Source organism: Balaenoptera physalus (genome assembly GCF_965194825.1).
Source record: "Balaenoptera physalus genome assembly, chromosome: 2".
NCBI lineage: Eukaryota > Metazoa > Chordata > Mammalia > Artiodactyla > Balaenopteridae > Balaenoptera > Balaenoptera physalus.
In genome coordinates, this window is record NC_138883.1 from 41,962,018 (window position 1) to 41,988,576 (window position 26,559).

A 26,559-nucleotide genomic window follows, 5' to 3' on the forward strand; every position below is an offset into this window, starting at 1 on the left:
CATCTTTGTCTTGTTTTGGTATCAGGGTGATGGTGGCCTTGTAGAATGAGTTTGGGAGTGTTCCTCCCTCTGCTATATTTTGGAAGAGTTAGAGAAGGATAGGTGTTAGCTCTACTGTAAATGTTTGATAGAATTCTCCTGTGAATCCATCTGGTCCTGGGATTTTGTTTGTTGGAAGATTTTTAATTACAGTGTCATTTTCAGTGCTTGTGATTGGTCTCTTAATATTTTCTATTTCTTCCTGGTTCAGTCTTGGAAGGTTATGCTTTTCTAAGAATTTGTCCATTTCTTCCAGGCTGTCCATATTATTGGCATATAGTTGCTTATAGTAATCTCTCATGAACCTTTGTATTTCTTCAGTGTCAGTTGTTACTTCTCCTTTTTCATTTCTAATTCTGATTAGAGTCTTCTCCCTTTTTTTCTTGATGAGTCTGGCTTATGGTGTATCAATTTTGTTTATCATCTCAAAGAACCAGATTTTAGTTTTATTGATCTTTGGTATCGTTTCCTTCATTTATTTCTGATCTGATCTTTATGATTTCTTTCCTTCTGCTAACTTTGGGGTTGTTTTGTTCTTTCTCTATTTGCTTTAGATGTAAGGTTAGGTTGTTTATTTGAGATGTTTCTTGTTTCTTGAGGTAGGATTGTATTGCTATAAACTTCCCTCTTAGAACTGCTTTTGCTGCATCCCATAGGTTTTGTGTCATCGTGTTTTCATTGTCATTTGTTTCTAGGTATTTTTTTATTTCCTCTTTGATTTCTTCAGTGATCTCTTGGTTATTTAGTAACGTATTGTTTAGCCTTCATGTGTTTGTAGTTTTTGCAAGAAAAAAACTGTAAAAACTACAAACACATGAAGGCTATTTTTCCTGTAATTGATATCTAGTCTCATAGTGTTGTGGTCGGAAAAGATACTTGATATGATTTCAATTTCGTTAAATTACCAAGGCTTGATTTGTGACCCAAGATATGATCTATCCTGGAGAATGTTCCATGAGCACTTGAGAAGAAAGTATATTCTGTTGTTTTCGGACGGAATGTCCTATAAATATCAATTAAGTCCCTCTTGTTTAATGTATCATTTAAAGCTTGTGTTTCCTTATTTATTTTCATTTTGGATGATCTGTCCATTGGTGAAAGTGGGGTGTTGAAGTCCCCTACTATGATTGTGTTACTGTCGATTTCCCCTTTTATGGCAGCTAGCATTTTCCTTATGTATTGAGGTGCTCCTATGTTGGGTGCATATATATTTACAATTGTTATATCTTCTTCTTGGATTGATCCCTTGATCATTATGTAGTGTCCTTCTTTGTCTCTTGTAATAGTCTTTATTTTAAAGTCTATTTTGTCTGATATGAGAATTGCTACTCCAGCTTTCTTCTGATTTCCATTTGCATGGAATATCTTTTTCCATCCCCTCACTTTCAGTCCATATGTATCCCTAGGTCTGAAATGGGTCTCTTGTAGACAGCATATATACGGGTCTTGTTTTTGTATCCATTCAGCCAGTCTATGTCTCTTGGTTAGATCATTTAATCCATTTACATTTAAGGTAGTTATCTATATGTATGTTCCTATTACCATTTTCTTAATTGTTTTGGGTTTGTTATTGTAGGTCTTTTCCTTCTCTTGTGTTTCCTGCCTAGAGAAGTTCCTTTAGCATTTCTTGTTAAGCTGATTTGATGGTGCTGAATTCTCTTAGCTTTTGCTTGCCTGTAAAGGTTTTAATTTCTCTGTTGAATCTGAATGAGATCTGTGCTGGGTAGGGTAATCTTGGTTGTAGGTTCTTCCATTTCATCACTTTAAATATGTCCTGCCACTCTCTTCTGGCTTGCTGAGTTTCTGCTGAAAGATCAGCTGTTAACCTTATGGGGGTTCCCTTGCATGTTATTTGTTGCTTTTCCCTTGCTGCTTTTAATATTTTTTCTTTGTATTTTATTTGTGAACGTTTGATTAATATGTGTCTTGGCATGTTTCTCCTTGGATTTATCCTGTATGGGACTCTGTGCTTCCTGGACTTGATTGGCTATTTCCTTTCCCATATTAGGGAAGTTTTCAACTATAATCTCTTCAAATATTTTCTCAGTCTCTTTCTTTTTCTCTTCTTCTTCTGGGACCCCTATAATTCTAGAATATTGGTGCGTTTAATGTTGTCCCAGAGGTTTCTGAGACTGTCCTCAATTCTTTTCATTCTTTTTTCTTTATTCTGCTCTGCAGTAATTATTTCCACTATTTTATCTTCCAGGTCACTTATCTGTTCTTCTGCCTCAGTTATTCTGCTATTGATTCCTGCTGAGAATTTTTAATTTCATTTATTGTGTTGTTCATCATTGTTTGTTTGCTCTTTCATTCTTCTAGGTCCTTGTTAAACGTTTCTTGTATTTTCTCCATTCTAGTTCCAAGATTTTGGATCATCTTTACTATCATTACTCTGAATTCCTTTTCAGGTAGACTGCCTATTTCCTCTTCATTTGTTTGGTCTGGTAGGTTTTTACCTTGCTCCTGCATCTGCTATGTATTTTTCTGCCTTCTCATTTTGCTTAACTTACTGTGTTTGGGGTCTCCTTTTCACAGGCTGCAGGTTCGTAGTTCCCATTGTTTTTGGTGTGTGCCCCCAGTGGCTAAGGTTGGTTCAGTGGGTTGTGTAGGCTTCCTGGTGGAGGGGACTAGTGCCTGTGTTCTGGTGGATGATGCTGGATCTTGTCTTTCTGGTGGGCAGGGCCATGTCTAGTGGTGTGTTTTGGGATGTCTGTAAACTTATTATGATTTTAGGCAGCCTCTCTGCTAATGGGTGGGGTTGTGTTCCTGTCTTGCTAGTTGTTTGGCATGGGGTGTCCAGCACTGGAGCTTGCTGGTCATTGAGTGGAGCTGGGTCTTAGCGTTGAGGTGGAGATCTCTGAGAGAGCTCTCACTGATTGATATTACATGGGGCCAGGGAGGTGTCTGGTGATCCAATGTCCTGAACTTAGCTCTCCCACCTCAGAGGCTCAGGCCTGACACCCAGCCGGAACACCAAGACCCTGTCAGCTACATGGATTTTGGGAAGTCTGAGGTCTTCTGCCAGCGTTCGGTAGGTGTTCTGTAGGAGTTGTTCCACATGTAGATGTACTTTTGATGTATTTGTGGGGAGAAAGGTGATCTCCACATCTTACTCCTCTGCCATCTTTGAAGGTCCTCCCTCTAAAATGTTTTTGTCTAGCTAGGCTGCCCTTTTCCAGACCTTTGGTTAAAGAAAGCAGGCTTTTGTTGGGGCTCCTTTTACCTACACCCATTGGTCATTTCGGATTGCCAGTCTCTTCAGTAGCCAGTCTTTTTAGATTGGAAAATGCAGTTTCTGCCTAGCTCCAGCTTGAGTTCACTTATGAAGGACATAGTCCGCTATGAGGCAGTAGTGGGAAGCCTGATGGGAGAACCCAGATCACAATGCTGCATGGCAGAGGCCTTCAAACCCAGGTCTGACTGCATCTCATGCTCCTTGTAGCTTTCAAGGCTTTCCTTCAAGCCTCTGTCCTGAGAGTGCCAGGTGGGGACTGTCCAGGCCTCCTCATTTTCCCATGGATGCTCTTGGAGGTGGTGTATGGCTGCCCTAGAATCCCTGAACTTTGTTTTCCTCTCTGATGTGGTTAAATTACTGAACACACTTCAGGCATCCACGGCAGGAGTGCCGCCTGGGAAGTCCATAGTGTTATTTTAATATCACTCTTTAAAACGGAAGCAGTGAATACTTCTTATTGGATGATGTAAGGTCTTAAAATATTGGTAATAACATTTCTAAATAGCCAAAAATTTAGTTGAAATATTTAATAGGAAATACAGACTAAATACATAATTATTTATATAATTAAGATCTTTATCAACATGATGTTAAAACTAAATATATGATTTAACATCATACAGTGTTGCAACTTTCTTTTGCCTCCTAATTCTCTGAAAAAAGAACTTAGAATAAATATGACTAGTGCTATGAGAGTTCAAATAATTTATTTAATAAATGATTAAAGCATTTATTTCATAACATGTGTTGATAAAATGTCAGGGCAACTGAGAGACAAGTTTCTTTAGATGGAAAATAGAATGAGGCTTATAACTTGGGAGTTTTAGTCTTCTAAGACCTTACCCTCTAGAGGGGGATGTTGGATTCAGCTAGCATTACTGAGTGCCTCCATTAGGTCCTTTGCTTACATCGCTTATTTCATATCTGTGGGCCAGATATTACTATTCCCATTCCACAGATGAGGAGACTGAGATTCAAAGAAACAACTTATTCAGGATCACATAGGCAGCTAAACAACAACTAGAATTGGAGGTTCTGGTATTGGAACCCCAGCAGGGGTCAGGGGTGGGTAGGGATGCGGTTTGGGAGTCTGTGAGTACAGAGGAGGCAGGTTGATGTGAAATGAGCATCGAGTCTAATCATCTGTGTGCTCTCAAATGTGTGATTTATCTCGGTTAGCATGCCTCCCTTGTCCTCCTCTGGCTCTCTGCTGCCAGATGGAGCTTGAATTTTTTTTTCAGTTTGAATTTCAACATCAATATTATATTTGAAATGTAAGAGTAAAATTGACTTCTGTGATAAATTCTGAAATGATGACTGGGTGCCCAGGCAACCAGCTCCTGAACGTCAGGTCCCTCTTCCTAAAGGTCAGGACTGTGCGTGGCTGGCTCTGATAATAGAGTGAACCTAGTGGCTATGTCTCAGGGCAGCCTGAGCCAAGTGGTCAGGAGCTAACAGACTCATGGGTGCCCCCTGTGTACCTGGAGGAACCTGGTTTCCTTGGAGATGCTCAGGCTGCGTGATTAACTCCACCCCTTCCCCCCGCGAGCAGGCCACCCTGCCAGCTGCCTACAGTGGTGTAAACCTTTGTGGCTGGGGAGCCCCTCTGGTCTTCCCCACAGGAAGGACAAGAGGCTGCAATAAAGCTTGCTTCTATTGCTTTTAACTTGTAGGCAGACCCACCTCTTTAGAGGAAAGAGAAGATTCCCCTAGTTCTTTGGAAATGGAAAGTGAGTCTTACAGTCTTATGTTACGGCTAAAACAGATTATCCTCAGATTATCCACACAGACTGCCTCTGGGAACTGGGATCGGTCAGACTCTCTTAGTGATCATGCACAATCAGACAAGGGCTGGATGGGAATGCTTTTCGATTGTGGATTCTTTCTCTTAATTACATGAGACCCACAACAGGACAACACCTCCCTTAAACATTAAAAAAAAACATTAAATAAAATCATGTCAATTCAGACCTTCCTGAATTTGGTGAAAATGTAACACAGGAGAGGAAGAATAGAAAATGTGGTCATGTGTGAAGGCTCTGTTCTCTTGTTGTTACTGAACATTCTGAGTGTCTCCTAAACTTTTTCCTGTGACATACTTAAGGGAAGGGAGGGGAAGAAATCTCTTCCTAAAAGAGAGATAAAGAGAAGAAAGAAGAGGAGGCTGAGGAGGGAGGGAAGGGGATAACAAGTTCTTTAAAAAGGAAAGAGGGAAAGAGAAGTTGGCTGCAATTATAGGGTGTCAGATGAGCAACAAAAACATTAGTCTGAAATATTTACTGAGCATCTACTATGTGCCAGGCTCTCAGACCCTGGTTGAAAGCAGGGGAACAGACAGTTGTTTTGTCTTACAGAGCACGTAGATTGAAGGAAGCACACAATCTATTAAAGTAAATTAGGTTGCTAATAAGTTCTTAGTTCATTCTATTTTACCCTATTTCCTTTCATCCCCCGTAAGTTTATCCATAAACCTAAGTAAATAGAAATGAACTACTCTGGACTATTAAAATATAACATTGCCTTAAAAATTTTTTCCAAGTTAACTTTTTCTTTTTGCTTTCCTAATTGGGGTAATGTTTTTGTATTACTGCATGTCTACATATTTTAAAGGAGCTGATAAAAATATATTCATTCCCATGTAGTCTACTTGATCAGCCTATTTGCCAAAATTTTCCTGAGGAATGTGTAGAGGGAAAAAAGTCAAGAGTAGATTTTGTTTCAAATCAATAATTGGAATAGATGTGAGACAAAAATAATCTGAAATTAAGCACAGTGTTGGATTTAGCTTGAAGTAGATAGCAGTCTATCAAAAAAAAAGAAGAAATCAGGGACTTCCCTGGTGGCACAGTGGTTAAGAATCTGCCTGCCAATGCAGGGAACACGGGTTTGATCCCTGGTCAGGGAAGATCCCACATGCCGCGGAGCAACTAAGCCTGTGCGCCACAACTACTGAGCCTACGCTCTAGAGCCCACGTGCCACAACTACTGAAGCCCACGTGCCTAGAACCCGTGCTCCGCAACAAGAGAAGCCACCGCAATGAGAAGCCCGCGCACCGCAATGAAGAGTAGCCCGCACCTGCAGCAACTAGAGAGAAAGCCCGCGCACAGCAACAAGGACCCAACGCAGCCAAAAATAAATTTATAAATTTATAAAAAAAAGAAAAAGAAATCAAATACTCTTGTGTACCACAGCATTTAAGTCAATAACAGAGGTAAACTTGAGGTCAATGCAGTTATAAGTTCTATATAGAGTCCAGACTAGTTCTTTGCCTTGGTGCCAAAGAGACTGATCAACTTTGTATCTACAACTTACCTTTTAAATGATCAAACTGTAGGTGAGATAGACAAATATTTAACAATCAGTATGGTATGGACACAGATACTGGCTATACACCTTAAAATCTACTTTTGGGTGCATCCTGGTGGAATAAATATCCACCCTAATTATGGGGAAACTGATAGGTAGTTCACATGGAATGAAATTCCCTTCTTGGTCCATTTAAAAATTAAGCTACTCCTTTGGAAGAAAGCTACTATGACCGACTTTGTCCTCAAACAGCATAACTAACATGGGAAAAGAAAAGGTGTTCCTCCTGAAGATATTCTCCATTTCTGGAGAACTTCTCAACCTTTCTAAAATAATGTTGGCATTCTGGTTGTCAACACTAGGTAGCAAAGATATAGAGGATGCAATTTGAAAGCACATGTCTGTTTAGTATACATTGAAACATCAATAGCCATGCTGTGAGACACGTGTAGAAAGGAATCAAAGGGTGGAGACTTTTTAAGTGCTGGCTTCCCGGATGGACGAACCTAGCTATGCTTTTCAACTACGTTGTAGGCGCCACAGGTCCAGCAGGAGGCAGCACTGCTGTTACACAACGGGGAAGGAAAGATAAACTTTGTTTCATGTGGTCTCCTGGGCATCATTTAGTATCCTCCTGCCTAACTTGGCAGTAAACAAGTGTCTGGAGGAGAGCATAGTGAACACGGGTTTGGATCACACAGTAATGAGGGTCTGGGTCACCTGAGCAGGTAAGCCACCTAGACTAGCAGAAGTTCTAGCCAAGGGTGAGGGGAATTTGGGATGTGTAGTAGAGAAGGGAGATGCTGAAAATTCATTGCAGCTCTGAGATCAACTGCTGTAGTGGAATCATCCCACTAACGTTTATCCTGTAAGTTTCCCAAGGGAAAGAGACCAACCAGAATCCCAAGGACGCTGTACCCCTATGGAACAAATGCTTTATACAAAGCAACTGAATCCAGGCAGTGGTAGGGGTGAACTCTGGTGGATGCTGTGATACCCTATCCAGATACCCCCTTCTGGACCAAATCACTCGTTTTCTGAGCTGGCAGACGTATTACCTGTTGATGGCTCATAGCTAATCCCTCCCCAAGATGAAAGGAATTCCTTCACCCAAGGATATGACCACTCCCAGGGGTAGCCCATATCCAATGACTGGTCAATGTCAGGGTACAAAAATCCAGGCCTCTTATCTTAATTTGGGATAGCTCTGAAGGACCATGCCAGCTCTCAAGCTCCTATGGGTTCTGCTAAGGACTTTCTTGAAATTTCCTCACAGTTCAACTTCTTTCATCCATACTGCTGCCTTAACGCCTCACAATTTTTATTCCTGAGAATAAAAATACACTCTATACTATACAATAAACTTCCTGTATACAAATTTCTTTCCTGGGAAATATGATGTAAGCATTTCCTATTAACTGATTTATTTATTTATTTTTCCTATTTTGTACCCCTTTCCCATTGTGGATTTTCCCTTATTTGTAATAAACACTTATTCTGAATTTGGATTTGACTTCTGTGCTTGCCATGCTTTGCCAAGAACACCATCTGTTCACTTACTGAATGTCTAGTCATCATCAGGTTAAACCAAACAATATTACTTCTAAGAAAACACAATTTGCAATGAAAGAAGTAAGGCAGTTGGTTGATATTCATGGGATTTGCTAGTCTTGTGCCCCCAATATAATTGGCCTTATGGAATATTGGAATTATTTTCTTGCTGTTAATATATTTTTTTGAAGTATAGTTGGTTTGCAATGTTGTGTTAATTTCAGGTGTAGAGCAAAGTGATTCAGTTATACATGTATATATATATATATCTATTCTTTTTCAGATTCTTTTCCCTTATAGGTTATTACAAAATATTAGTATAGTTCCCTGTGCTATGCAGTAGGTCCTTGTTGGTTATCTATTTTATATATAGCAGTGTGTATATGTTAATCCCAAACTCCTAATTTATCACCCTTCCTTTCCTCTTTGGTAACCATAAGTTTGTTTCTATGTCTGTGGGTCTATTTCTGTTTTATAAATAAGTTCATTTGTATCATTTTTTTAGATTCCACATATAAGCAATATCATATTTGTCTTTCTCTGCCTGGCTTACTTCACTTAGTATGATAATCTCTAGCTCTATCCATGTTGCTGCAAATGGCATCATTTTATTCTTTTTTATGGCTGAGTAATATTCCATTGTACATATGTACCACATCTTTATTCATCTGTTACTGGACATTTAGGTTGTTTTCATGTCTTGGCTATTGTAAATAGTGCTGCAATGATTCTATTAACTATTTTAAAGATATGTGGAAAAGTATGTTTGTGACACATTTTATCAAAAATATGCTAGATATATGCTATGCTTGAGTTCGTTAACTAATTTAGCAAACCTCAGTAAAACAAATGTAAAGATTTAGCAAAAGAACAATATTTGGTAATTAGTTCTAAATCACTAGACAGGCATTCTAAACATGCTATTTTAAGGCTGTGTTTTAATAAGTAATTAATATATGGTTAGCCAAATCAAATAAACTGCTTTAGTTATTTTCATAACATTTGAGGCTAATAAAATAAACACCAATATGGTAATGCTTTCACTTTTCCATGTTGTCAATTTATCAAAAATTTTAACTAAGCTTCATAGTCATGAAACACATTTTTAGGCCTAAGGTTTATTACTTTTCAACCTCATGCTTTCAATAGTTTGGTTTAATTTGTCTAATATGACAAGTTTCAAAATTCCTTAAAAATTATTTTGTTGAAATTTCATTTCTCTAAATGGGAGATTCTACGTTTGATGTCTTAAAGTTCATTTCACAAGCACGTTGAAATTAATGAGGGCTGAGAGATAGTAAATAATAAAGCAACATCGTAAAAGCTGTTCAGCACCTTTGTTTTAACAGCTTTGATATATCATTTATATACCATTTGATTCACCCTTTAACATATACAATTTAGCAGGTTATGGTATATTCACAGACTTGTGCAACAATTACCACTATCTGACTTTAGAAATTTTTCATCACCTTAAAAAGAAAGCCCACACTCATTAGCAGGCAGTCCTCATTTCTCTTTCCTTCCAGCCTCTGGCAACCACTAACCTACGTTGTCTATGGATTGGCCTATTGTGGACATTCCATATTAATGAAATCATACAACATGGGTTATGTTGTTGTTTTTGGTGGCTGGATTTTTTCACTTAGCATATCTTTTAAAAATTTATTGAAGTACAGTTGATTTATAATGTGTTAATTTCTACTATATAGCAAAGTGATTCAGTTATACATATATACACATTCTTTTTCATATTCTTTTCCATTATGGTTTATCACAGGATATTGAATCTAATTCCCTGTGCTATACAGTAGGACCTTGTTGTTTATCCATTCTACATATAATTTGCATCTGCTAATCCCAAACTCCCATTCCATCCCTCCCCAACCACCCCCTGCTTTGGCAACCACAAGTCTGTTCTATCTGTGAGTCTGTTTCTGTTTCATAGATAAGTTCATTTGTGTCATATTTTAGATTCCACATATAAGTGATATCATATGGTATTTGTCTTTCTCTGTCTGACTTCACTTCACTTAGTCTGATAATCTCTAGGTCCATCCATGTTGCTGCAAAAGGCATTATTTCATTTTTTATGGCTGAGCAATATTCCATTGTGTATATACACCACATCTTCTTTATCCATTCATCTGTTGATGGACATTTAGGTTGGTTCCATGTCCTGACTATTGTAAACAGTGCTGCAGTGAACATTGGAGTGCATGTGTCTTTTTGAATTACGGTTTTCTCCAGATATATGCCCAGGAGTGGGATTGCTGGATCATATGGTAGCTAGCTCTATTTTCAGTTTTTTAAGGAACCTCCACACTGTTCTCCATAGTGGCTGCACCAATTTACATTCCCACAGCAGTGTAGGAGGGTTCCCTTTTCCCTACATCCTCTCTGACATTTGTTATTTGTAGACTTTTTTTTAATGATGGTCATTCTGACCTGTGTGAGGTGGTAGCTCTTTGTAGTTTTGATTTGCATTTCTCTAATAATTAGCAATGTTGAGCATCTTTTCACGTGCCTGTTGGCCATCTGTATGTCTTCTTTGGAGAAATGTCTGTTTAGGTCTGCTGCCCATTTTTTGATTGGGTTTTTTCTTGTTGTTGTTGAGTTGTGTGAGCTGTTTGTATATTTTGGTAATTAAGCCCTTGTTGGTTGCATCATTTGCAAATATTTTCTCCCAGTCCGTAGGTTGTCTCTTCATTTTGTTTGTGGTTTCCTTTGCTGTACAAAATCTTGTATTTCACTTAGCATATTAACCTTATTTTCAAGCTTTATCCATGTTGTAACATGTCAGTACTTCATTCCTTTTATTGCTTTACCCTTTTATTGCTGAATAATATTCCATTGTATGAATATACCACATTTTGTTCATTCATCAGTTAATGAATGGGTTGTTTTGGGGGGTTGTTCCCACTTTTTACCTACTGTGAATAATGCTGTTATTAACATTATGAGTTTTATATGGACATATATTTTAGTTTCTCTTGGGTATATTCCTTGGAGTGAAACATAGGGTTATATGGTATCTCTCTGTTTAACATTTTGAAGAACTGCTAAACTTTTCCAAAGTGGCTGCACCATTTTCTATTTTTATCAGCAGTGTATGAGGGTTCCAATTTCTCCACATTCTCCTCTACACTTTTTATAGATTATTGTTTTGTTTTGAATATTAGCCATGCTAGTAGGTATGAAGTGGTATCTCAGTGTGGTTTTTATTTGCATTTCCCTGGTGACTAATAACTGTCCTGTGAAGGATAGTGAAGAACAAAATGGATGTTTAATTTGGAAAAAGGAAGATTTTGGCAGGAGGGCCTGATAGTTGTCTTTAAGTGTTTAGAATAGGGACAGAATTTTATTTAATTACAGATGTACAGAGAGGTGGTGTGAAATAGTGACATTTAGCACTGTGTAAATGGAATGTCTAATGAAATAGATTGAACAGGGAAACAGTAGGTCCCCATTCCCTAGGGATGTTCAAGCAGATGGTGTAGAAGGATTCCGTGGTGCTACTCTAATATGCTATGGTTTGTAAACCTGGGTGGCAAGTTTACAAAGTATATCGTGTTAGGTAGGTACATGTCACACCAACCAACCAGACAACCAATCATCTCTTGCTGATATTATTTATCTCTTGCTTACTTTCACTGTCTTATCACCTAAATACTCTTACCCAGTTAAGAGAAGATGTGAACTTCAAAAACAGGAGGTTCATTTCCAGCACTGAATCCTCTGTTGATTGATGATATCTGCTCAAGTAAAGTGCTTTTGACTCAATTGGAAAGGAGGAAAATTCAGCTTAACCTGGTGCCTGGCATTTGCCTGAGAGGCATCGTGACCACTTCCTGAGTGATATGTGGATTAGTTCTGACCTGGGTAAAACCACTGGCAAGTGACATCCAAGTCAAAACTGCGGGGTTGCTCAGAATCATAGATAACGATATTTAGAGAGATCAACTTTTTTGATAGTTTTAAAAATATTATTAAACTCTTTATTCTAAGAAAACTGTAGATCCCCATGGAGTTCTATGAAATAAGAGAGCCTGTGTGCCTTTTACCCAGTTTTCCCCAATAGTAACATTTTACAAAACAGTATTACAACCAGCATATTGATGCTGATACAGACAAGATACGAGACATTTTCATCACCCTCAGAATCCTTCCTGTTGCCCTTTTGTTGCCACAGCTGTTTCCCTCCCACATCCTTAATCCCTGGCAAACACTAATATGTTCTCCATTTCTATAAGTCTGTCATTTTAAGAGTGTTACACAAATAGAATCATACGGAATGTAACCTTTTGGGATTGGCTTTCTTCACACAGAGTAATTCTCATAATTGATCCAGGTTGTTCCATATATTAAAAATTGGATCCTTTTGATTGCTGAGGAGTATTCTGTAGTATGAATGTACCACAGTTTGGCTTTTGTTAGCCATTCATTGACATCTTGGTTGTTTCCATCTGGGGGCTATTACAAATAGAGCTCATGTGAACACTTGTGTACAGGCTTGTGTGTAAATTTAAGTTGTCACTTCGTGGGGTAAATGCCCAGGAGTGCAATTGTTGGGTTGTATAGTAGGTGCGTGTTTAGTTTTTTAAGAAACTGCCAAATTATTTTCCAGAGTAGTTGTACCATTTTTTATTCCCACCAGGAGGGTATGAGTGACCTTGTTTCTTCCTATACTTGCCAGTATTTGGTGTTCTGATAGGTGTGCAGTGAGACTTCGTGGTTTTCGTTTGAATTTCCTTCATGGCTAGTGATGGTGAGTATCTTTGCATGTGCTCATTTGCTTATTTCAACTACTGTCTCCAGAGTGTGCTTGGTGTCACCATGAGGTGGACATGGCGGCCAAGAGAGCTAGGCTCAGGGGCCCCCCTCTGCTTCTGCCAAAGCTGCTCTGTTTCTTTGAAAAACCCGTTTTACTTATTGGGCTTTTAAGCAAGATTTCATTTATTTTTAAAATTTTTATTTTTTTAAATAAATTTATTTATTTATCTGTTTTTATTTTTGGCTGTGTTGGGTCTTCGTTGCGGTGCGCGGGCTTTTCATTGTCATGGCTTCTCTTGTTGCAGAACACGGGCTCTAGGCGCATGGGCTTCAGTAGTTGTGGCACGTGGGCTCAGTAGTTGTGGCTCGCGGGCTCTAGAGCACAGGCTCAGTAGTTGTGTTGCACGGGCTTAGTTGCTCCGCAGCATGTGGGATCTTCCTGGGCCAGGAATCGAACCCGTGTCCCCTGCATTGACAGGCGGATTCCTAACCATTGTGCCACCAGGAGCCCCAAGATTTCATTTAAACAAGGTTTCCTTTGCTAAAGAAAAAAAAGTGTGAAATCAACTTACTTCATCTATTTTACTGATTATTTTGTAGGAAATGACTTAATTTCCCACTATCCTAGACAAAAATTAAATTCAGATTTAGAAATAAATGCATTCAAATATATTATATAAAAATATATTCAAAAGCCAACTGCTTAAGCCAATATGTGCTCTTTTTATACTTTTCAGTGAATGATTGCAAGCTGACTCTAATTTTTAAAAATGAAAATTGTATCTCTCACTAATTTTAAAAAGGCTAAAACATCTCTCATTAATAATCTGGAAGACAGTTTCCTTTCCCACAGGACCAGCACATTAATTATCTTTCTACGTGTCAGGCAGGAAGGGCACTAGTGTAGAGGAATAAAAAGTGAAGGCTCTCATAATTTGGTTGTAATATCCTAGATATAATATACATATAATACCTAACATTGATGGCAAATACATGCAAAATACTTGCATACCATCTGATTTTGTGATTCTATAGATTAGGTTTTAGAAAATAAAACATTCCCAGGGAGTGTGAGTCATGCTCACTGAAATCTTGTAAAGAAAGCTTCTCTGGAGACACTATATTTTAGCCTTTCTTCCCATATTCAGGTTCTCTTGCTTTTTCCTCAGGGAGAGATCTTTTTGAGCAAGGCCAAAAAACTTGTCACGTTAAAACAAACAAAAAAGGCAACAACAGCAGCGCTATCCCTGTTATGCTTTTCCTAGTAATTTCACAGCCCAGTGATGGGAGTGTCAGAGTCGGCATTCTTGGAGGGAAGTACAAGAGGGCATTATGTAGCCGGGCTGATGCTAGCTTGGCAGGATCTCAGATGGCCTCCGTGGGGCCATGTGAGCCGACAGGCTGCAGCTGGACAGGAGCCAGTGTGAGCCACATCCTCCCGGAGGACTGAGAGGCAGAGGCCGCTCCATCCTAGTTCCTGGGGAGCAGCACGACCTCCCCAGCCACTGCGGGAGGCAACTGAGTCTCCCGGCTTCCCGGCCACGTGCACACAAACAGCGCTCTGGAGGAACAGGAACTGGCCACAGTGGAACATTTTTCTCCCATGTCATCATCCACCCTGATCCTTCTGCTGGGAAATCTGTGAAAAGTCAAGGATAGGCCTGGTGAAAAGAAAATTGAAACAAAACACATTCGTGCGTCTTCCTTCTGCACACGTACCTTCCCCAAATACTGAGGTCCCCACGGCTATATTTGAGGGCTTCGTACATGGTGGTCAGAAGGCTCTCTGGAGAAGTTCCATGCTGTTGGCTTGTGCGTAGTTTTCTTTTTCTCTGTGTGTGGTAGAAGGAATTAGTGGGGGGGGGGAGGGTTGGATAATCTCTTTTGGAACAATGTTTTACGATCCCATTGGACCTTGGGTTCTCTAGCGCAAGTAAATGTTGAGAAGGAGTGTTTACATCAAGGTAGAACAGAGGCCTGCTGTCTGACTACACCTTGGGGAAGAACTTCTGCAACCTCAGCTCATGCTTCATTGGATTTCCCTGCCCGGGCCCAGTCAGAACCCCAGCAAAACCGGAAGGTGGAAACAGGGCGCTGGCCAATTCCATCTTTCCCACGAATAAGTTAATGGCATTCCCACCAAACTCACTTTAGCACCAGCCAGAGGGTCCAGGACTGGCAAAGCATTCACTCTTTTTCCTTGTGGAAGTAAAGGCCCTAGTGCCTAAGAAAATGTGAGACTTGAGCCCATCCCCCAAATAATTAGGGAATCAAGGCAATTACAGTGTCCTTCTGGTCCTGGCCCTTGCAAAGTAAATGTGGTTGTGAGTTTTAGCAGAAGAGCATTGTTCTAAAGTAGTACACTATCAGTTTCTGTCCTGGCTTCAAAATAATCTACATGTATCAACAGTCAGGGAAGTGAGACACTTTGAAAAGAATGATTAAAAACTGGGATTGGGATTTTATAAATATTATCTCATTTAATCTTCATAACTACCTGTCAGGAAGGTACTATTACAAGTTCCAGTTTACGCACGTGGAAACCGAGGGCTGGTAAGCTTGGATATCTTTCCCAGAGTCACAGACAGCAAGATGAAGTGCTGGAAATTGAGCATGGAGTTGGGCTCCAGAGTGCTCATGCTTAACCATTCAATGACACCACCAAGAAGACCTGCCACGAAGGGCTGGTTATGAGGGCTCATGGGAGAGACACCAACAGACTGGGGGTGAGCGCGGCAGCTGAGACTGGGAGAATTCTCCCAGAACTCAGAACCTTGCTCAGTCCTGACGGACGGAAAGGAGTTAGAAAGGGAAGAAGGGTGAGAGGTGGGAAATGTGAAGATTAACCCAGAAAGGGGAATGGGATGTACAAACACTCAAAGGCGAGGGGGAACATGGCAAGGGGAGGAAAGCTAAGTGGCGCGGTGAGCTCGGATCAGTGAATCTCGGTTGAACTGAACAAGGGGGTGGGGTAGGGAGCAGAAGTCGAAGTGAGAATTAAAACTGGAGATGTTTCTAACTCACGCCAAACAGAATTTAATTTTGAAGGTTAAGGGTAGCCAGTAAAGGATTTTAAGCAGAGATCAGGGTGGTAGGCTTTGCATTGCAGAAAGATCACTGTTTGTTTAGGGAGTCTCTGCAGGAAATGAGGGCTCAGGGTGTGGCAGCAGAGTGAAATGTGAGACAGCAAGACTAGTTAGGAGACAATGCCTCATCCATTAAGAAACAAGGGTACAGACTAAGAGCGGCAGTGCGGGTGGAGAGGAGGGAATGGATCTGAGAGCTACTGCGGGGAGTGGAAGGACTCTGATGACTGAATGAGTGGGAAGAGCGAAGGGCAGGGAGTGTTCGTGGTGAAACGACATTTACACATTTCATAATACACGACGCTGGTATTCATTCAGCAGGGGGAAAAGGGGCAGGGCTGGGAAGGAGATGGGAAGGGTAATGAGAGCAACTTACAACATAATTGAGTTTGAAGTAACAATGGGGCATCCAAATAAATATTCTGGGGGGGCAGGTTGTTGGCTAAATGAGCCTACAGCTCAAGAGAGAGGCTTGGGCTGGGGAAATAGGTTTTTAATCCTCCTGTGGCATTTGAGACTATAGGGCTGTGTCAGTTTTTCTCTCTTGATCCAAGTTTTTCAGATGCTGGAGCTGGGACTCCGCAGACCATGTTTCTGCTTTGCCAGTTGCCTCTTCCCCAGGCTTTGCCACCAGAGGGCAGCTGCAGAGCTGGAGGAGGGACAGCGGGGCGGGTCCCCTCCAGCTCCCTTCTTCACTCCAGTGGTGGTAGTTCACTCCAGTAGGGGCTGCTGGGGCCAGTGTGCAGTTTTTCTAACACTTGAAGAACCAGCTTCCTCTTGCCCCCATTTGAGGCATTCCAGCCCCCAGCTATGCCCCCTCCCCCAAGGTCTGGGTCCCACCTCATGGGGCCTCTTCTCTAAATGCTAGTTTTAATAATCCCAACCTCTTCCTTTTGTACTTTCAGTCCTAGAGGTAGAATTGCTTCCAGTAGGAGCTACCTGCCATACCTTAGAGTTCTCTTTTCACCCTTTCAGTTACCTAGTTAACAACTTTATGCCTAGTCGACAGACAATTCAGTATATTAACTTATGTCAGTTAAAATAACTGATGCGGTTCTGTCTCCTCACTGGCCCCTGACTTTGTAGGGTGAATATGGGGACACCCAAGGAAAGTGTGGAGGGTAATGAAGAAGAGAGCTTTGCAAAGGACCCTGGGGCCGCCTATGTTTAAGGGCTGTCAGTCCTTAAGGCATGGACCAGGGAGATAGATGCTGGAGAATCCAGAAGATTCTGTGTCTAAAGGGAAAAAAAATCAACCAAGGAGAGAGAGAGCATTCAGACTAGAGACATCATTATTAATGGGGCAACGTTCCTAAGAAGGTGGAGAGAGTAGCCTTGTTCCTGGAAAAGAAAGGAAAGGAATGGAGGTGGGTGAGGAGTAGATGGGGAGGTCATCAACTGAGAGTGCAGGATGTGGAGAGTAGGTTTGCAATAGCCTCTGAAGAGGATGGAAGAGAGGGCTGGCTGGGGTTTGCTGGGGGTTTCCTGGGGGAGAGCGCTGAGGGTCAGAGGGGCAGTCAGGGAACAGGAAATTGACATGACTCTAATCAAGTGACTGGGTCTGTGTGTTTTATATTATTAGAACATAGCAGCCTTTTGTGGGGCATTGACAGTGGGATTAACTCAAGGGAAGGAGTTTGTCAGGTGCTCAAGAGATGCCGGTATGAGCAAGAGAGGGATTACATGAAGGACCTTGGGCCAAGGTTGGCTACAAAATGAAGTGAAGCTCATGGGGCTGATGTACAAAACCACACGACTCTATGTGAGCTCACGAGGGTGTGCATAGGGTTGAACTCTCTTTAAAGCCATAGAAGGAAAAGTTTCCAAATATGCTCTAGCCAGGCGGAAGAAAATCTCCCACAGAGATGGGACACTAATTTTAATAAAACATGGTGGTTCATTTTTAGTTCCAACCTAATTTACAAGTTACCCAAGTCAAACAGCTTATAAATCTGTATATTTAAAGTCCTTATTTATTTAGTAAAGGAACTGTTTTTGAGAAGCAGTGTAATAAAGAGCTTAGAAAACTTTAGAACACCTCAAATATGAAGAATCAGGGATGTAGGGATGTCGTTGTAATGAATACTACTTTTTTTTTTTTTTTTTTTTTTTTTACTGCTTAAACTTTCTTATGGCTGAGATCAAGTCTGATAAGCACTTTAAGTTAGGCAAATAACGACGGTAATAAAATACTATGCCCTTGCAAAGTATACTAAATGCCCAGGCTTCCGAACTTTTCCAATTATTTTCTTGTAAATGCATTTGTATGGGGATAGTTTCCCCCTAGGGCAGACTATAATTTAAAAAACTTGAATTCACCGTAGCCCTATAAATTACTGTTTCCCCTTAATGTTGGCAAGTAGTGATTTATTTTAGTCAAATTGCAGACCTCACTAGGCATGTTTTACTGTATAAGTACTTCCCTAGGGCAAGGAAGACTTTTTAGTGTATTATTTGGGGGAAGCGTAAAAGCTATTAAATTCATAAATTAATTTACACTTGAAATCTTAGTTTACTCTGATTTGTCACATATTTTGTACAAAATGGCTGTTATATGTGGCATTATCCATAAGCAACTAAAATATACAACTATTAGTAATTCTTACATTTTTAGAATAGAGCTTTAATGTTGCTAAATATTTTCAAATGTATCTTTTTCACTTTTTTGCAATCCTGATTATGAAAAGGCATTTATATAATTTATATCTGAGGCTCATTTGACATGAAAATCTATTTTGCTTTCATTGACATGAAATCTATTTTGCTTCTCTCATCACAGGTTTATCTAAAAAGGGCATAGGAAAAATAGTTAAGCTGAAATAGGAGTGCTTTTCTTTAATTCAGTTATTGAGGCATTTGAAAATAAAATGTATCCAGAAAAATACACGGAAAGGTGAATGTGGTATAAAATGATGGAACACTAAATGGTTTGGGGCAGGGGTGGTATGGGGATCCAATGCCATGAAGTGCAGCTGCGCCATCACCTAAAGAGTCTGAGTCCTGCTGCATCAGGGACCATGGTGGTGAACATTGTAGGGATCGTCACACACCTGACAGAAAAGAAATTACTTAGTAGAAAAACCACGGGAGTTAGACACATATATGTTCAACTTATAGGTCAGCCACTTACTAGCTTTTGACCTTGGTCAGCTTTAACTTTTCTTAGTCACCACTTGCTCGTCTGAAAATTGAAGATAAAGTAATTACCTCTCAGGGTCCTTGTGAGAAACCACTGTGACTACAGGTGTTGAGTGCTAGCACCTGGAAAGCTTGGGGCACCGTGGCCTCCTGCCTTTATGGGTCCTACATTCCTCAAGCCTCAGGTTCTGACCTCCCAAATGACCATCTGGGGAGACATCAAGTAAGATTTTGCTAGAACTTTAAGGGCAGATGCCACCAACAGACCACCATCCTTTGACTGACTGCAGACTTTAAAATGTGGAACTATTTATACTTTGAAGACCTAATGTAAAATGTGTGATGAAGAAAACAAATTTGTTCTAGAAGTTGTCTCCTTCAAAGAAGGGACAGTGGACGGCACCATTGATTCCTCCACCAATGCCTTGTCATAGAAGCCCCCAAGTATCATTACTTAATTTGGAAACATGACTGAAAATGGAGACTCAAAAAGCAGTTGGAATAATCAAGAAAGTTGGAATGATCAACCTGGTTATTTGAGGCATAGAGGAGAAAATCTCTTGTCGAAAATAGCTTGGCTTAATGATTCCTTTGCTATCACATCCTATCCAAGGAATAGCAGTGTGATTATTTCATTTGACTGTTTCTCAGAACCATCAAAAAATCAATCCCAGTTGTACTGTTGGTTGACCTTCTCAACAGCAGCTGTTCATTCTTCTGTTTCTCATCAATTTGAGTCTTTGCAGGACTTGACAGCTTGTAAAGGATTTTCCTGTTGGTAACCTCCTTAGGCATGCAAGACAGGTTTCATCGATCTTTCCTCAGTTCTTGTTTCTTTTTTTTTATGGCAGTTTCAACTCTCCTGTGAAGATCTGTCACCCACTCCCTCACTTCTACCAATAGTTCTTGGCAGGTACCTCCAGAATCTCTAGCCTGGACACTTCCATGATTTAGCCCCCTTTTCTAGTTGTCTGCTGGACACCTTCACACTCGTGTCTCCCAGGTACCTCGATCTCCTCCAAGCCAAAGCTGAACTTCTCTTTCCTCTTAACTCATTCTTCCTGGTTAATGACATCACTATTCCCTTGGATACAGGCTCAAAAGCTTTGGCTTCTCTTTTGCCTCCAAAATTTAAGCAGTCTCTGTGTTCTATATAGTCTGCCTTTATTAAAAACCTTTCAAATGGACTCCTCATAAAATTTTTATACTTTCTGCTTCATCACAGATCCTTATTACCTCCCCCCAGGACTACTGCAATAGCCTTCTAAAGAGTAGCTCAACTTTACTCCATTCTGCGTGCTCTTGCCAAAGCTCAGCTCTAATGCTGGTGCTCCCCTACTCCAGCATCTTTGCGATTCCTTACTGCTTAGGGATCTAAGATCCAACTTCACATCCCACATGAAGGCTCTCTGCATTACGAGTCCAACTTACTTTCTGCTCCTTTATGTCTACTTGTATTCCAACCAAACCGATTGAAACCAAATTTTTATTGATCACTTACTATGTTTTAGACATAATGATAAACATTTAAAATATATCATTTAATCCATATAGCATATGATGATATTATTTTGCCCGTATTACAAATGAGGAAATTGAGATTCGGTGAATTCAGGTAAATTGCCCAAAGTGTTATGGTTAGTAAGTGGCATTGAGAAAATTTAAATCTGAACTCCCCAAATAGACCCTATGCTTTCTTGCTCATCTGCCTTTATTCATGTGATTTCCTCCATGTGCAATTGTGTAATGTCTTCTCTCCATACATTTTTTAAAAAATTATTTAATTAATTATTTATTTATGGTTGTGTTGGGTCTTCGTTTCTGTGCGAGGGCTTTTTCTAGTTGCGGCAAGCAGGGGCCACTCTTCATTGCGGTGCGCGGGCCTCTCACTATCGCGGCCTCTCTTGTTGCAGAGCACAGGCTCCAGACGCGCAGGCTCAGTAGTTGTGGCTCACGGGCCTAGCTGCTCTGCGGCATGCGGGATCTTCCCAGACCAGGGCTCGAACCCGTGTCCCCTGCATCGGCAGGCAGATTCTCAACCACTGCACCACCAGGGAAGCCCTCTCCATACATTTTTACCTCAAAATCTTACTCATCCTTCAAGACACGTATCAAGCACCACTTCTTCCTTGGGATCTGTCCCGATGTCTCCAACTAGTGGCACTTGTCCTCCATCTGAACGGCCACACATTGATACCTGCCTGGCGTTAGTGAATGGTGAGCTTGTCCGCTCTCATCTTCATCACTGGGGCTGGTGGCTTTGTGAGGACAGTGGCCACGTCTTGGTCGTATTTTTACCCCTGCACTGAACACAAATCCTGGTGTGTTCCAGATGCTCAGTGTTGAAATGAATTGTCCTATAAATAAACAGAGAAGATGCAACACTAGTGTTGACAAAATAACGGCAAGAATTTCCTACTTTACAGTCCCTGTGCCTTACCTGGAAATCATGGTGCTCTGTCTAGCAACTAAGCAATTAAATATGACACAAAGGAGGAAAGGGTGCCTTACTGAAAGGTTGGCTTCTGACATTCAATACTTGGTTTGTACATATGAACAAACATAGACGCTTTCTTAGATAATTAGCAGACATATTTGCTGATCAACTGACTCTTTTTTTAATAAGTCAGAGGTGAGTGATTACCCAGTTCTTGTTTTGGCCAGAGAATTATGTAGTGATATTGGCAACAAAATGGACTCTTTTCTATGTCCATGGGTGCAACATTAACCAACACCTTCCCCTCTGTTCATCAGTTATGAAATCTGGGGGTGTTCAACATTGAAAGGCACTCAAACTGATAGCACCTAGCAATTCGGCTCCATAGAAAATGTATGAAAACACATGTTCACACAAAACCTTGTGCAGCATTATTCATAACAGCCAAAACGTGGAAACAACTCAATGTCCATCAACTGATGAATGAACAAACAAAATAGATATATAACTATCTATACAATTGAGTATTACTCAGGAATAAAAAGGAATGAAATCCTGATGCATACTACAACATGGATGAACTCTGAAAACATGCTAGGTAAGAGAAGCCAGTCACAAAAGACGGTATATTGTAAAATACCATTTATATGAAATGTCAAGAATAGGCAAATCCGCAGAGAGTTGATTAGCGGTTGCCTAGGGCTGGAGGAGAGAGGAATGAGGGGAAATAGGGAGTGACTGTTAAATGGCGTGGAGTTTCTTTTTGGAGTAATGAAAATATTCTAAAATTGATTGTGGTGATGGTTACACAATTTTGTGAATATACTAAAAGCCATTGAATTGTACATTTCAAGTGAGTGAATTATGTTGTGTGAATTATATTTCAATAAAGCTGTTATTTTAAAAAGCTGCCAACATGATATCAAGGATTATTGTGGGATGAAGAGATATGCTAGTCAATTGTTACATAAGCTGTTAAAAATTCTGTATGAAAAAGAAATTCAACATTTGAGTAGGCATCTACCAAACTTTCTTCTTCTCAAAACAGATGATAAGGAAGCAGAAGAGATGAAAGGGAAAAGGTATTTTGTTCTTTGCACAGCACCCTGGGATATTTTACTTGGAGCAAAGATTATGCTTTGGTTTAGATCAGTCAGGAAATACTTTTTCAAAAATACTTTCTACTCTTCTATGTCTTGAAAAGGCAAAAATGAATATTTTATCATTTGGATAATGAGGAACTTTTATTTTTAGCTTTGGTATTTTAATTTTAAAAGGCACTTAACACTAATGAACATTTTTACCCAGCTAGATATATGTATTTTAACACAGTTTTAAACTTATCTAAGAGCATTTAACAACTGAGCTATACATGGAAACTATTAAAAAAAAAAAAAAGCAGCTGTGGTGTTAATGACTATTGCATACTCCCAGCCAGCTGAGACTTGACAGAACATTGGACTCCAGAAACCCTATAAGTGAATAACATGGGAAATAGTCTATAAATAGGAAGAGTATCAGTTATTCGCCAAAACACACAGATTCTGGTGTGACCACACAGAAAGGAGTAGGAAAGGCATCAGGATTTCTGACAAGCTGAATGAAACTTGGACATACAGACAGCAATAAAGATATTATGTTCTCCTGAGCAGATGTTAGGGGCTATGGCTCAGACCTCATCTCTTGGTTCCTTTCCAGCTCTCCAGAAGCGAAAGCTGAGCCTGGGAAGATGAAATGCGTGAGAGTGAAATCGGGGACTTTGGCTCTGATGCTGGGCTCCCTGTGCTCTTAAAAGCCAGTGCACAAGAATTGGGTTGGCAGGGACCGTCCACTTGTTTCAGAGATGCTGAAAGGGTTTGGGGAGTCTGGAGGGCTCCTGACCAGTGTGCCTGTGGCTGCGTGAGTTTCTCCCAAGAGACTTATACTCCAGCTCCGCTGAGGTTCTCACCATTTCCAAACACACTTGATCTGATACTGCTGTGTCTGCGCACATACCATTCCCTTTAGTCAGAATTTCCCTTTTCTTCATCTGGAAACCTCCTACTCATCCTTTCAAACTCACCTTTTCTGTGGCGGCTCCTCAGCTCCCTCAAGCAAAATTCGTTATCTCCACCTCTGTCCTCCCAAAGCTCTCTCCATCACAGCCCTTAAACCAGGCATCAGTCTCCCTCCGCAGACAGTGTCTCAAATACAAGGATTACATCTATGTTTTAAAATCTTTATCACTTAGCTTGTCTGGCATATAGTTTGTACTTAATAAATGTTTGTTGAATTCCACTAGATTGAGATTCTGATATGCAGTCTGAGAATAGAGATGAGTAAACCAGCTGCCGGGCTCAGAAGGAGCTACGTGTGTGTGTGTGTGTGTGTGTGTGTGTGTGTGGTGTTAAGAGATTATTAAACTGAAGAGCCAAAGCCAAAGGACTGACTGCCTCTCATGGGACTATTCCAGGCGTCAAGGGGAGAGAGTTGTTCAAATCATGTTACAGTGAGCATGTTAGTTTGCTGGGGCTGCCATAACCAAGTACTACAGACTACAGTCATTTAAACAACAGAACTGTATTTTTTCTTCTGATTCTGGAGGCTTGGAATCTCAGATCCTAGCATCCGCAGGGTGGGTTTCATCCTGAGGCCTCTTCTAGGCAGCTGTCTTCTCTCTCCGTCTTCACAGGGCCTTTCCCCTGTGTGCATGTGTGTCCTAATCTCCTCTTCTTACCAATCATATCAGATTAGGGCCCACCCTAGTGTCCTCATTTAACCTTAATTACCTCTTAAAGATCGTATCTCCAAATACAGTCACATTCTGAGGTGCTAGGGGTGGGGACTTCCACATATAAATTTTGAAGGGATGCAATTCAGCCCATAGAAGTGGGTAACCACCCACTTTGCCTGAGGTTGAGGCATGCCTTGTACATCAGTTCTGCAAACTCTTTTCTTTAATCTCCCTTCAACTTGAATTCAGATCTAAGCAATGTTGACAGAGACCCCTCAAGCGCACATTTAGATGGTAATTGGAACTGGCAAATGGGAAGCCTGGATGTTAGCGCAGATTTTCTTTTCATTCTTCTCGGCGCTGCCTGGGCTGGGGAGACCTAGCCTTGGGTCTCTTTCATGGGATGTCAGGAGGTACCTGGTCTCCAACTGTATTACAGCCTTTATTTCACAGGCTGCTTTTATGCCACAGAAGAATGTGCCATCACAAGTCTCTGCCAGCATTTTCTTTCATCGCTTTCTGGTGAACACTACTCGGCACCAAACCATCTTAGTGCTCGTGCATGAGGCTGGAGCGGGAGAGATGACCAGCTAAGGTCTCTGTACCATCCTGACGAACTACAATTGTGAACACTTAAAGACATCCACCCCGGTGCTGGACCGAAAGCTAGGCAGGTCGGAGCAGCACATCATTCAAGTGTAGGTGTCCCTTTTAAAATAGAGCAAAATAATCATTATAATATAGTGAAACTGCTCAGAGTGGATTCCTCTTGGAAAGAGCAATACTGGAGTACTTTCCTGAGATAAGATAAGCTTGGGTTTATAGGGTTGGCCCTCCAGAGATGCTCTTCCCCTGCTTTAGTTAACTATTTCCCCAAGTGAGGTCCTAGGCCACTGATGGTGGACTCACATGGGGTTCTTTTGTTTTTTAATTTATTTATTTATTTTTGGTTGCACTGGGTCCTGGTTGCTGTGAGCGGGCTTCTCATTGCGGTGGCTTCTGTTGTGGCACAGCACGGGCTCTAGGCGCGTGCGCTTCAGTAGTTGTGGCTCACTGGCTTCAGTAGTTGTGGCTCGCAGGCTCTAGAGCACAGGCTCAGTAGTTGTGGCACATGGGCTTAGTTGCTCCACGGCATGTGGGATCTTCCCAGACCAGGGATTGAACCCATGTCCCCTGCACTGGCAGGGGGGTTCTTAACCACTGCACCACCAGGGAAGCCCTCACGTGGGGTTCTTAACTAAGCTCCTCTGCACCTCTTGATGACTGAATTGGGATCTCTGGGTGAACACAGGAAAAGGAATTTTAATTTTGCCTGTGTTATTCTTACCCAAACATGTGCAAACCACTGATGAACTGTGTGGAAATGTAGGAGAGGCACTGCAGGTGAGTGATTTCTGCTTGGACTGTGGCCTCGTGATCCCCTCAGCCTTTCCATGGGTGTGGTTCACGGAGACTCAGACTGACAGTCACAATGATCAGGTACCAAGGACCCAGCTCTTGACTCACACTCCAGGGCTCTGCCCACAACTCCAATTACTCTGTCTTCCTTATCCCTTTATTCTTTGAAGTCACAGCTTGGATCGTCCATAATTTAAAAAAGAAAAGTACTTGAAAGTTTCCTAATCCTGAAATGACTCAGTGTTGATGGTGGTGCAGTCAGTAGAAGGGAAATATCACACCCAGATCCTGGGAATGTAAACTGGTACGATCACTTCCAGAGGGCATGTTAGCGATGTGTAGTGAGAAACTATGAATTCTATTTCCAGAAATGAACGCAAGGGCAAACTGATTCTGTCTAAGACTATACACAAGAATATTGATCAGAGCCTTGTTTGTAATAGTGACAAAAGTTCAACAGATAGGAAACTTGTCAAAAAACTTGTCATAAAATTAAAATATTAAGTAGTCACTTAAAATTCTGTTGTCACAAAATACCTAACATGTGGGGAAATACATTTTATTAAGTTAAAAAAAGTAGGGTAAAAATCTCTCTACGTATATAATAATTCCAATTCTCCCTCCCCCTGCCACATGCACACACAAATTTCTCTGTTTCTATCTGAAGAGAAATATACATAGTTGTTAAAGATGATTATCTTTAGGTCAGGGGCTTCCACAGGGAGTTAAAAGGGCAGAACCCTGAGGATGGCGTCACCCAAGTATTCCGTGAACTCGCACTAATCCATTGCCTTCATCTTCACTTGAGCTGAGATCAGCAAGCTTGAGTGAACAGAAACTTGGATTTGGAGTGGAGGAGGAAGTAGGCAATTAGAAACCAAA

At 40.8% G+C, this 26,559-nt stretch overlaps 1 long non-coding RNA gene across 1 annotated transcript; it reads right to left on the minus strand.

Moving 5' to 3' along the window:
• Window positions 1–509: 509 nt before the first annotated feature.
• Window positions 510–26,255, minus strand: LOC309654876. Its single transcript, XR_014260478.1, has 2 exons — window positions 23,629–26,255; window positions 510–21,486 (listed from the first exon to the last, which is right to left on the minus strand). It is a non-coding gene; the product is annotated as an uncharacterized lncRNA (long non-coding RNA).
• Window positions 26,256–26,559: the final 304 nt, after the last annotated feature.